At 37.5% G+C, this 13,094-nt stretch overlaps 1 protein-coding gene across 7 annotated transcripts in view; it reads left to right on the plus strand.

Annotated features, from left to right (window-relative positions):
* Positions 1-1,072: 1,072 nt before the first annotated feature.
* LOC127411375 (transcription factor SOX-6-like) overlaps positions 1,073-13,094 on the plus strand; it is a 167,869-nt gene continuing 155,847 nt past the window's right edge. For 4 of the 7 annotated variants that reach the window (XM_051647601.1, XM_051647387.1, XM_051647760.1 and 1 more), the window contains exons 1-2: positions 1,073-1,515; positions 4,161-4,275. The gene's annotated coding sequence lies outside the window, so the exon portion shown is untranslated. Of the gene's footprint in view, positions 1,516-2,389; positions 2,587-3,257; positions 3,590-4,160; positions 4,276-13,094 lie in introns of those variants that run through there. The other 3 variants (XM_051647177.1, XM_051647254.1, XM_051647316.1) reach the window with 3 other exon arrangements.

The raw sequence follows: 13,094 nt of genomic DNA on the forward strand, positions 1-13,094 counted from the left end.
TTACTCAGGACTGGATTTCATTTTATGTCAAGTAATTTGCTATAATAAATAATAAGAAAAATCACGATCTACTAAACATCTCAGGATAGTATTTCAACAGACAGGATTCTTTTACATTCAGTCTTGCAGGATGACCTGAGGTGGCCTTTGCATTGTTGCCACAAGACTAACTAAAATGAACTTAATTCCAAGTGTAAAATATTGTTTTACAGGTTTATTTTGAGATGAATACGCGTTAGATAAATAGACGCTTAACATTCTTATATGCAGAAGTACATTAATCACTTTTGATTTTATAACAGCGTTTGAGAGTCGTATTTTAATTTTTCTTCTGCAGTAGTATAGGATTGTTTTATTTTAATGAAGCGATGTCAAAGGTTTGACACTTAAAATTCCATCAAAGCCTGTAGGGGAGTTTCTTATCAGCAGACAATCTGAAAGAGTCAGCAATTAATATACATCGGTATTTTTTATATAAAGGCTCATTTCTGCATCCATTCCCACCTGTCAAAATAAAGAGGCAAAAAGTGTCCCGTCGCTTAAACTTGGCCTCTGTTTTCTGTCTTTAAAAGTTAATAAAAGTTTAAAGAGATACTCAAAAGAGTTTGTAACGCAGAGGAAGAGATCCCCACCTTTACATTTTCACCTTCACATCTTCACATGTCTATGGGCCAAATTTATGGGTGGGCCTTCGTGACAAAATGTGCACAATATATAGAAATCCGCGCAAAGGTAAAATTCCATTTTGCACCTAATCAGAACTCGGTATGAATGCGGTGTACATAGTTTTGGTTGTAACCAAATATTTCATATATATAAATATACAACTTTAACTCTCTGGTTTTTTTTTTTTTTTTTTTTTTTTTTTTGCAAAAATGCATTCAAAGTTATGTTTTACATACTTATGCATATAAATATGTTGTACTGTATAGCCTATTGCTCCTGATATCTGAGGTGAAAAAGTATCACCTGAGCTCTGGCTTTTACTCCACATTCTCCACTACTTAAAAACTCTCTCTCTCTCTCTCTCTCTCTCTCTCTCTCTCTCTCTCTCTCTCTCTCTCTCTCTCTCTCTCTCTCTCTCTCTCTCTCTCATGTGTTGTCTGGGAGGGGGAGCCCTGCCTCTTTCCTCAGATCAATGCCCTGGCCACTCACTTTCTGATGTTGCACGACGGGAAATGCTTTGAATACTTGCGACATGGCCGCTTGCATTGATTGCCAAGATTGACAGCAGTAACCATCGTCTTCTCTCGCTTCTGTATTAGAGTAGTGAGCGCGATAAATATACTTACATGTGCTCTCTACAGTTTTGACAGTTGAACTTCATATAGTCAAAGCGGGATTCCCTCTCCGGTCAGTGGAAGCGAGACACTTTAGTTTTTTTTTTTTTTTCGTTTTTTTTTTCCTTTCTTTGCTCTACTACAGATCAGTGTTTATCATTTCTAAACCTTTTCAAAAGCAAAACGGGATACAGCGAAGACGAGTGTTTGTGTTTGGTGCCCTGCTCACTTCAAGGTAAACTTTTATCATTGGTAACCTGCCGTCCGTGATTTCGTGTCTTTTCGTTATGTTGTGTTGATCGTCATTTAGCGTAGTAACACCGCTTCTCACTGTTTTTAGAGGAGCGGCTACTGTTTTAGGCTATATTTAGACGTTTCCTGTACCGTTGTTATACATTAAGGCTCTAAAGTAATTGAATGTTTGGTTTGTCTTGGATTTATATTTGGCTTAGTAATTTTCAGCTCAAAGAGATGTGCAACACTCCGTAGAATGACATGGCGCGAGCGACTTCTATAGATTCTTTCTTCAAAGAAACTGCTAAAATCATAGTAATTAGCTAAAACGATTAATCAGTCGTTACACAGAATGTTCTTCTATGTGTTCCCTGCAGTTATAATGTTTTGTTTTTACTTCATTGTCCGCTGTTGCGACAACTATTGTTGTCATGAACGCACGCGCCGAACTGAAACGATAACACAACTATTGGGCAATAATAATGCGCTGTCTGTGTCTAACAATGTCGCTATGATAATTCCTCCGTATGCAGTGCCATTGTGCAAATCCGTACTACTTTAGAGTTGTAGACGTAGCTATAGTTGTCATCCGGACGACGGGAAACTTCCCTGGGTAGGAGGTAATTTCACTTTTGTCCACAAAGCGGTACTATTTATTGACAATAACAGCGGAACGGCCGCTATAGCTACAGCACAGGCAAGAACCTCTCAGGTCCTTTTCGATGTGCTTTAAGTTTCTCTCTATTAAAATAAAATAAAATAAAATAAAATAAGCATGCTTTGTCTATTTAGGATCGGACACCGCTTATATAAGAGATAGCTATACAGGTGTATGGATTTTAGAAAAAGAATAAGGCCAAATTGTTCTCTCTGCGAGCCTGGGAATTGTTTCTTAACTTTCGCTTGAGGTCAGGCACACTGACCCTTGAAGAATGCATAAGCCATAAATTAAAATGAACACCTCATCCAAAGCTGATCCATTTAGAGACAATATGCAGCTTGGACAAGCAGACTCTTTTTAGTTTCTAAGCTCGAAAACGGTGCTCTGAAATATACCACGTTCAGACTGAAAGTAAGTGAACTCCGAGAAATGTAATGTGTGCGTTTGTTTGATCAGAATTATTGCTATTTTATCTCTGAGTGGTTATAGCGCTCATTAAAATGATCCGCCTCGTGTTAAATACGGTAGTTGACAGAAAATCACTATTGTTTTGCGGGGTTATTGTTTTTTTTATTTATATATATATATATATATATATATATATTATTTTTTTTATTTTATAAATGACATGTGGGGGGTTGTTTGCACTTACAATAGCTTAAAATAATGTCAGTAAAATATTTTTTTAACATTTGTTTTCCATTGTTTGTCATTTAATTGAGATGAGATAGTACACTTTGCATCAGTGTGTGTCTTCGTCATTTGTTTTTGTTATGCGCTACATGATGCTTTTGAGATTTCCAGAAACAGTGCGAAGACGTTTTGAGAACACAATTGGTGCGCAAAGTGTGTGAACTCGGTCTGTAAGACACAGATAGCCCATATTCTCATGGGTGTTTCCCAAAAGTAGACCCTCACAGACACAGATAAGAGCTTTTCCACTGCTGGACGCGTTGTGATAATATTTCAATAAGAAGCACATCACAGCACCCCGACGTATAAAGGAATTTAAACTCAAAAAGAGTCACCTCAGGAGGACCACACGCCCTTTAGACACGTCTAACGGGAAATTAAATAAAACAAAACTCACGATCAGTTTTTCCACTTATTTCAGTTAACAACGCCAGAAAGCGAAACACTTTTTTTTAAAGCCCAGAGCAGAAACACAAAAGTTTTGTTGTTCCCGTGCAGGGACACAACCTGACACCTTAATTAAACACAGCTTAACTGTGCAAGTTTTTCTCTCCTGAAATTGTGTCCAGTCTGTAAGAATAACCGGGTGTCTAATAATACATTCTTGTCTTAAGTGAGAGGGGACTGTTTGAAAAACAATCCCTCTGGCTTGTCCCTCTGTTGGGGTGAAGTTGAGCCCGTAATGGCATTTTGTTTTGAGCAGTTGCTGTTCCCTCATAAGGTAAGATGGCACTGGAGCCCATTGGAACATTTATAATTAGACTGCCTGTTCAGCACATTGTCCTGATTGCTATACAGGGATATGCCTCACTCAATAGAGATAGACTTCTTCACTGCCTTTGAGGAAGGGTGTCTCTTGATGGACAGCATGCGACTGTTTGCATTTGCTTTACATTCAGCCTTTTTTTTTTTTTTTTTAAGTCATACACTAAAATACATTTAAAAACAGAATCGAAATATAAAATAGAATAAAATCGTGAAATTTAAAAATGCACATATCAAATAAAAATTAAAGCCATGCATAGCCTTTACTGATAGTGAACCCCTCTTTTATAAAAGCTCCTCTCAAATGCATTGCTACGCATTCGAGTGAAGTTTTTTTTTTTTTCATTCATGCCAATTTTTTCAAGGCTATGTTGGATTTTCCAAATGTTTTTTTATGAGCATAAATTAAATATGAATCAAAGTTTATGCGCAGTTTTATAACGATATCTTCATCCGATGCACTTTCATATTCCACGAGATGAAAGCGTCCGAGTCTGAGATAATGACGATCTCTATTTGTTTTGCAGGACTTTCTGTCCGTGGATTTGGGGAGGAACCTGTGGCTTTGTGAGAGTAAAGAGCATTTCCTAACTGGATCCGGCAAGCAGAAATATAGACTGCAGACGAACGCTTATGGTGCCAGTAAGTTAAGAGATTTGCACCGCATTCTGCACACCGCATTTGTGTTTGAATCTCCTGTTTGATATCTCATTGGTAACTTGACAACTGAGATATGTATTTTGAACAGATTGGCCAATTGATATGTAAAGAATCCGCTTGTAGTAGGCTATGCTTTTTTTTTTTTTTTTTTTGTCAGCTCCTCCAGATGTAGATGACTTTTGCGTGTGTGTGTGTGTGTGTGTGTGTGTGTGTCGGCATACTACCCCGATGAAATATTATATGCAGTGATGATAGTTTTGCATACTGTATTTAGGATTGAGGCAATGAATCAGTTCAGCTCTCGTTGTTTAAACACTATTGCAGAGAGTCTGTTACACTATCAGACTCTATGCAGTTACTGAGTGTTTGAAATACAAGCCAGGAAGGTCAAAATCTAATGGAGAACATAAAATCTTTTTATATAAGTTTTAAATTCAATCTTTAAATGCTTTTATTTTATATATATATATATAAATCAATCAGGAGGTGTTTTGTAGGTCCTCCTAAATTTAAGGAAAAGTGATAGGAATAGACCCTCATGCCAAACCTTTGTATATGGGCACTCATTTTTTATATATTTAATATTCCTGAAATGAGACAATACATTTTCTGTCCATAGTTGATCATAAGTTGTATACAGTATTTATATATGTATATGAATGCGAAAGGACTGCTGTTGGCTTCTTCTGGGACATTAATTGCATAGCTGCCTGGCATCAGTCCAATGCATTATCACTCCTAAAATCTGGACAGTAAATGAACTTTAAATAATTCCCTTTCATGTGATTTGTTTAGCCATGAAGCCAAAGTCTGTTGTTTCCAGAGGTTGTCTGCCATATGTATTCACTTGTGAATTATTGTCTCAGATTTCTCTAACTGTTATTTTGAGTTTTAATCTGTTTTCAATGAATTTACACCGCTCTGGCACTTACACAATTTTCATTGGCTCTGTTTTATTATTTACATTTTTAATGACCATATTTAGCTTATAATATCATTACTTACCTTAGCACAGCTAAGTTTACATGGACGTCTTTTATGTTTAAAGAACATTTATACTTCTTAAGTGGATGTATATCTTAAAGATACAGTGAGGGATGAAGTGAGTAGAGGGATTTTTTTTTCTCCTTCTGACAGCGCATGGCCACTTTTAGCTTACAACAGGTTTATTCATGAATAATTTCAGTGTCTTCAAAATTATATTAAAATGAGAACAAAGACTTTTATTTTAAGTTAAAATTGATACCGCTCATCATATACACCTGTTTAAAAATACGAGCCAATATTTTTTATCGTCATTTTGCGTACCGAATGTATTAGTGTATTATCCAACACATACACAGAACCAACACAGCATACACAGACAGGTATTTAGTGCAATAGAGCATGCTGAAACAGTGGAAGATGCTCAGGTGCAACCCTTGTCTGGCTGTGCCTTGTATTGGAGAGGTTAGAACAGTGCCAGCAGAATTCTAATGATAAACAACACTGGAGGTAAACAACAGCAGGCCTGGTAAAGGTAAGCAGCACGCCAGCCGTAGGGGAGGAATGCATGAGGAGGAAATGTGGCAGCACATGTTGTGACATCTGTCTTTATAAGTGTTAGCTAATTTGCTGTGGAATATTTCAACAATGATCAAAACCGATGGCAACATGTTTATTAGAAGGCTTTTTTTTTCTTTTGTGGCAGAATCTCTCAAGTTTCTGCAATGTGTTCTTGAAGCTTTGCTGCACTTTTGATTATAAGAAGTTAGGCTACTAATTAGTGAAATGAGGAAGACATAAGGAAGGCAGCATTTGCTTTAAAACATTTTCGTAGTTTTACCATGCTTAAATTGTAAATCTTGAATTTATTCGCAAACTGATGATTCATAGTGTTTAAGCAGTTGCTTTTCTCAGAGCTATGCACTGCATTCTTGGAGAAAGACAGATGCATTGTCATCAATGAAGATGGCACACTGACATCTGCTCAAGTTCCTCAGTGTTTCTAGTATCTCCTAATGATTTACATAGACAGGAATACTGACCATGGACGTGCAGAAACAAAATCAAAGCTGTTATCATGGTCCAACAATCAAATGACTGATAGTAAATAAGTATATTTGTAGTCTTGTGAAGACCTTTAACATTAGGACTTAAGTATTTCTTTCCTCCTGCGCAAGTACAAATTATCCAACCTATACTTATTTGTGGCTTAACAACACGCCCAAATTGCAGTCTTGCCTCTGAAAAATATATGTGAAGCTATAGCACAAGAGGCCTTGTAAAATACCAATACAGTTGGGCATGTCTTTCAGCGACAGTCTAAACTGCAAACTATTTTTTTTCTAAGAGGTTTTATGTTTTTTTGCCCTTTTGCAGCCTTAGTTCTAGACATTACACTTGCTCAAGAATAGAAAATTGTATATATCTTCGATGTCTCAGACACTCTTTGTAAATAAAGGGCAGCTCTTTGACCTGTGCTGAAAAAGCATGTTCATCTGTTACCCAGTGCTGCACAATGAACCTGTGAGAGAGAAACTTTTCAATCCAAAATATTACTAAATGCTTTCTTCTCCTCTTCTTTAACCAGATAAAACCCTTTACTGCAAGCACAGGTATAGAGCTGCTCTTTAAATTGATCTCATCAATACACACCATTGCCCAGACCATAATTATTCAAATTTTCTTGAACTTGCTGACAGTAAGGTGCATAGTGTGCCTTCAAGTCTTTGCAATTAGGTGCATGAAAAATATGCCTTCTACATTCATTAATATTTCTATTTTGTTGTCTCTCCACATAGTGTTCTTCTAAGCAAACATTAATATGTAGATTTAATGGTAGAGATATCTGGGACTGTGAGTTTTTTTGACACTGGCTTTATTTGTGGTTATAATCGGCATTATCAGATCTCGGCTCTGGTGTAGCATATTGTTTTTTTGTTTTTTTTTCAAATCAGAAGAAGATTTCTGCTGTGCTAAAGAAGATTCAGGGTCCATTTCCATTTCAAAGGGGTTCGCTGCTTGCTGGCAGTAATTAAAATGCAGTGGTTTGGAGCCCGTATACACACGCTCTGGGGTGGAGGGTTTGCTGGGAGAGAGTGAGGCGGTTGACTCCTGCATGCGTCTCCAAATGCACTTATAATTTTGTACAAATGTTTATGCCAATCCATGCTCTTTTGCGGAGAGCTTGTCTTATGGCCAAAACCATTTCAAGACAAAGTTAGTTGCTTTTCCCTTAACCTTCATGTTGTGGCCTCCTTTCTCTCTCTCTCTCGCTCTCTCTCTCTCTCTCTCTCTCTCTCTCTTCTACAGCTGCTCTCTGAGACAGAGGCTTTGGCACGTGTTTAACCTTTAATTGGTGCATGAATAAATAATGGGAATCAATCTTTTGATATGGACTCTGTGTTTAGGACTAGTCCTACTCTGCTTGTGATTGCCCTTGCCGTGAATGCTTTTTTATTTTCCATTTCACATTTTTTATCCTCTTTCGGTTCTGACCAGTTTAGTTGCAAACATTGCAAAATTGTGCAGATCAGTTAGCAATTTTTTACGTTTTGTTTGATTTTATGGCATTCTTATTACTTTAGAATTTACTTGAAGATTATAAAGTGTGTGGAGGAATTTTCTAAGTAAATTGCTGGTTTGTAACAGATGCATGTGTCTAACTAAACATTTTATTTCTTAAATGTATTACCTTGTGCTGTGTTATAAGGGAATCAAAGAAGCTTCATACATGTACAGTAACTGGACAGTCTGTCACAGTATTTATTTCTTTGCGGGACTGTTGAAATTTAGGAACTGGTTATGGAGTCATCATGCTTATTGTGGCATAAAGAATAAGTATTGTGTACAGTTACATATTAAATTGTTATAATTGAGACTTTGTAATTGCCCTTAACGTTTATATCTAAAACTCCACTGAACTAAACCTTCAGTGAATTTTTATTCCAGTGTTTATCAGTTTACTCATCAAATGATTCCATCTGCTGCCATAAAAATAAATAAAGTAAATGTTTTTACTAAGTTCAAATTTTAGGCTATACTTAATATAGTTTCATATAACATCATCTTGTGATGGAAGTGTGCTGTGCCAGCTAAGTCATTGTCAAACACAAATTAAGGGAATCAGGAGTGAGCTGTATTAATATACGTTTTGCGGCAATCCTAGTCTTTCGTGGTAGAAAAATTATTGACCATTAAAATAAGATGCTAAGTTTGCCATCACAAAGGGATCTGCATGGTGCTCAGCAGAAAACTCTGCATTCTCTGAACACTCTGCAAATAGAAATGAGCCAGTTGTAGATCAAGCTGGCAGAGAGCCTCTATCTGTACTACTTGTAATTTGACAATTACATACCTAGAGACAGTACATGCAGCCAAACAGATCTATATGTATTACTTTAAAATCTTGTGAATCTATCCCATATTGAATCTCAAAATGAGTTAGTTGGTCTGAGTACTTGATCTAAAATGACATGGCACACAGATTTACAAGGCCATGTCTGAAATGAGTATTGCTTTTAGAAATAACAAACCTGGCTGTAGGGTTCCTTGCAAGTGTGTTCCTCATTTTCATGCAAACACATTTTAGTGCAAACAATTTTAGATGGCATGTACAGTCATATACAGCTCTGTAATACTATAAAATACAAATTATATGTAGGTTTGTATTATTAAGCTTAAAATGTTAAAGTCCCCGTATACATAGGTCAGGAATATGAGGTATCATTTGAAAACAAAATAACAAAATGAGGCCTGAATACATTTGTGTCACAAATTAGCGCCCCCTAGGGGTAATAGGGTAGAAATATTAATATGAATACAAAAGACTTTCACATGGCACTTAAATGGACAAGTCATATATCAAATGAAAGCCCTCATTCTCAGGAATGTGATTGCACAGTTTGTTTTGTTACCCTAATACCACAGTTCAAAAGATTCTCAAAAGAATCACAGAATGAAATATGATCATCAAATACATACGACTCTTTTATGCAGTGGTCATTGTTGCTGTAAGCCTCAAATAGCTAAAAATGTTATATCTGCTTTTACCTTAGGCAGTTGTATAAAAATTTAGCAATTTTGTACTTGACTGTGAGCTTGCTTGGCTGAATAATCCAATGTTATATCTTAGATGTCCAGAACAAAATATGCCATCCAGCAGGAAAAGCATGCTAAACAAATCATCATAAAAATATGTTTTCGACTATTAATGCAAACATTTTGTATATATTGTCCCAAAGATGAGGATTTCAGCTGTCTAATGATTGAGATTCTTGTCCACTCAGAGGCCAAAATATTAAATGAAACAATGAGGGTGGTGTATAAAATGAAAAATACATGCTTCCAAAGTTGGGACAAAAAAATTCTGTTTATCATAAGATTATAAACACATACAATATTATTTATGAATAATATTGGGATTTTTGTTTTTAATTGGGGGTTTTTCTGAAAAAATTAGACCAATTTTTTGCAATTAGTCCACAGTATGTGTGAATGGTGTACTTTTAAATTTGAGTGTGAAAAATTGCAGGCGGCAGCGCAAAAATGTATCAGAGTTTAACAAGTTAAGATTTTGATTCTGGCATGCTTATGATAGAAAGCATGGTTGTGTTATCTTAAAACATAGAGATACATTTGTGTTAAGAACTGTGTCAAAAATATATCTACTCCAAACCTCGGAGCAGAGTTCATCTCCAGACAAAAGGGTCTTTGAATTCCCAGGGACTTTTCTGTTTTGTGAAAGAAAGCCTGTTGTTGTCTTCTTAAGTGGTATTGTAATCACTTTGGCTCTGGCTTTTGTGATAATGGGAATCTTCTAGAATGTGTCTTGAATATTTGCTGCTCAGAAACCAGAAGCTGGTGGTTAATTGCAGGGGAACTTGTTGTTATGCAAGACTTTAGCAATAGCCATAGGACTTCAAAAAGTCTGGAAAATTATATGGAAATATTAGGAGAAATGATGCCAAAATCGCATCACCCACAGTTTTTTTAGTGGAAACTCAGGATGCGAAATAACAAAAACAAATTAAAGTAACAAAGGAGGGTGGCGTTAAGGGGAGGAGAGGTATACTGTGGCTGTGTTTCTGACAGCAGTTAAGCTGAAGTATTTCTGCCACTCTAAATCCAGCTCCTTTTGTTTCCTTATACCAAGATTATGTACACACTCGCAGTGTTGTTGGTGAACATGTGCGTCACAAGAAAATGATTCAGCAGACCAAACCACAAGTTTCTCTCTCTCTCTCTCTCTCTCTCTCTCTCTCTCTCTCTCTCTCTCTCTCTCTCGCTCTCTCTCTTTTCTTTCTGAAGAATTGAAAGCCTCTGTTACCTGACTGTCAGTGGAGTAAGATGTGTATGTACACTGTACAGCAGCAAACAGACAGACTGACAGAAAGCACTTGACTGCCGTTATTGATGTGTCCATGAACAGCCTTTGATGACGGGGCAAGTGGTGACAGTAGCTGATGTGATGAGTGTGTGTGTGTGTGTGTCAGCGTTATCTGCCATTTTTGCCTTCACAGTTTAGAGAGGAAGAAACAGAGTGGAGGAGAGTGGCTTGTCTGACTCTGAGTGGTCTTCATGTGAAGAGACTCAGCAGTTAATGTTGTTAGTCTTATTTCAAAGCTGCGGCCTTAGAGATAGGCCTCTTTGTCAGGGCCGTATGAACTTAATGTGTCTCATGAAGCTCCAGTAGGGGTCATCGTTCCTGGAGTCATAGCACTAGCAGCTTGAAGATAGTGGACAAGCAAATGCATTCTTAAACATAGCAGTATGAACTCACTAATCATGTGGTGTATCCAAAGTGAAGTCTTTTCCTCTCTTTCTGGCTTTGCCAATATATATTAACCACACCAAAGTAAAAACACCAAGCTGGAAAATGTGAATCTTTTCTTGTGGAGGAGTGGAAAACAAATTGTAATTTAATAAAATATCATCCTCTTTTTCAGTAGTTTGACATGCTAAATCTTTGGGGCAGGAAGGGCTAGGAACATAATTCAAAGCGTTAATTTTTCTTGCAAGTAGTCTTAATGTCAAGGGAACTGTGTCAAACAGACGTTTTGTAGTTAGTAAAAGCCAAGTCAAGCTGAATGAGTGAACTACAATGTTGTGATCTCTCTCTCTCTCTCTCTCTCTCTCTTTTTTTTTTTTTTTTTTTTTTTGAATAGGTTGACTGCAATCTGTTAAAATAATGGAGAAAATCTTGTGGCTTTGCCTTTCATGCATCTCCTTGGAGCCTCTTTGACAATCTTTCAGTCCTGCAGCTGAAAAGAGTTCACTCATCACACACTCATAGCCTCCCTACCAGGAAAGAAACCGAAACTATGACACAGGGCTAAACTAAGCCCCGGTGCCTGCCGAAATGCAAATTAGACATTTTATCAGTGCAGCACTGATTGTACCACAGCCAAGGCTTTTTCACCGAATTAAACAATTTGTTCCATTTGACACTGGAGCCGAGAGCTGTGGATCTAATCCTGCTGTTACCTTGAAAGCACTTCTCTCCTCCCGGACCATTTTTAGCTGCTTCTATTATGAGGACGTTGTTTTAACATTATTTAAGCATTGTATCAATATTTCAGGGCCAAGTCAGAGCGACACATGTCAGTGATTGGGGTTTGTAAAGGAGTCTTGGTGCGTTGAGGTGTGTGTGTGCATGCAAAGTGGATGCAAGCTTGAGTGATAATGTCACACGAACAACTTGTGGTGCAGTGTCAGAGGGGAAGAATGTTTTCTATCTCTGATCGGCAGTAGTACTTAGGCGAAAAGAAAGAGAAGTTGTAGGGGAGGTGGAGGAAAGGAGCAAGGGATGGCCCTACTCCTCTTCACTGTTGCTAAATTTATTCCATCTGCAGGGTGGAAGAGTTTGGGCTGACTCCAGACCAGAGAGAAGCTTCTAATTAAACTGTCATCATTATCAACTTGTGGTCACCAATCATCCTCGAATCTGATGGAATCAGAAAGGCTTTTCCTTCAAGCCCTGTATTGGACAGAATTAGAAAGTGAAGAGCAGAATAGGAAAGTGCTACACAAGGCTGTTTTTTTTTTTTTTCTTGTTGGAGTACGTCACTCAGCCATTTCCACTCAGGTTTAAACAATTACTGCACATCAGAGGGAAACAGAGGAATCTTAGCTGAGTCTGTTAGACTCATCGCTATTCCTTTGACTCACTCTCTTTCAGGGGAAACATTAGCCGTAGCTTTAGCATGTTCAAACCTGTAATAATTTCAATTAGAGCCGATGGGCGTGTTTGCCATATTCCGATCAGCACTGTTTGGAAAGTGCTCCCCTTAAGGGCTGACAGCTCTTAATACGATATTCCAAGCATAGATATGTGAGTGACACTGAAGAGTGCGCTAAAATGCCTTATCAAATCATAATTACAACCCCAGTGATTAAAGGGGAAGTGACTCTGATTAGAAGAGTTTCTGGGGACGAGGAAACAGGATGAATATTCAGATGGGAAAGGCAAGGAGACATATTATTTGGAGTTTTGTTTTCTCTCTCTCTCTCTCTCTCTCTCTCACACTCTCTCTCTCTCTCTCTCTCTCTCTCTCTCTCTCTCTGGAGTGAGGTATGTGTCTGCCAGACTTCTGTGCAACCACAGTGCTATGATATCATCTTTACCACACAGATTTCATCTGGGCCCTTTCAGCTCTGGCTATTGGGCAGAAAATGTGCATACAGATATCTGCCCATTAATGTTAATCTCTTTCTCTCTCTCCCTCTCTCTCTTTCCGCATCTGTTAACCTGCTCTTTGAGAACGTAACAAGAGTATATTTCTTCTCTTCTTGTGTCTCTCTTACTGGTTTTGCAGTGG

Source organism: Myxocyprinus asiaticus, chromosome 1 (genome assembly GCF_019703515.2).
Source record: "Myxocyprinus asiaticus isolate MX2 ecotype Aquarium Trade chromosome 1, UBuf_Myxa_2, whole genome shotgun sequence".
NCBI classification, from domain to species: Eukaryota; Metazoa; Chordata; class Actinopteri; order Cypriniformes; family Catostomidae; genus Myxocyprinus; species Myxocyprinus asiaticus.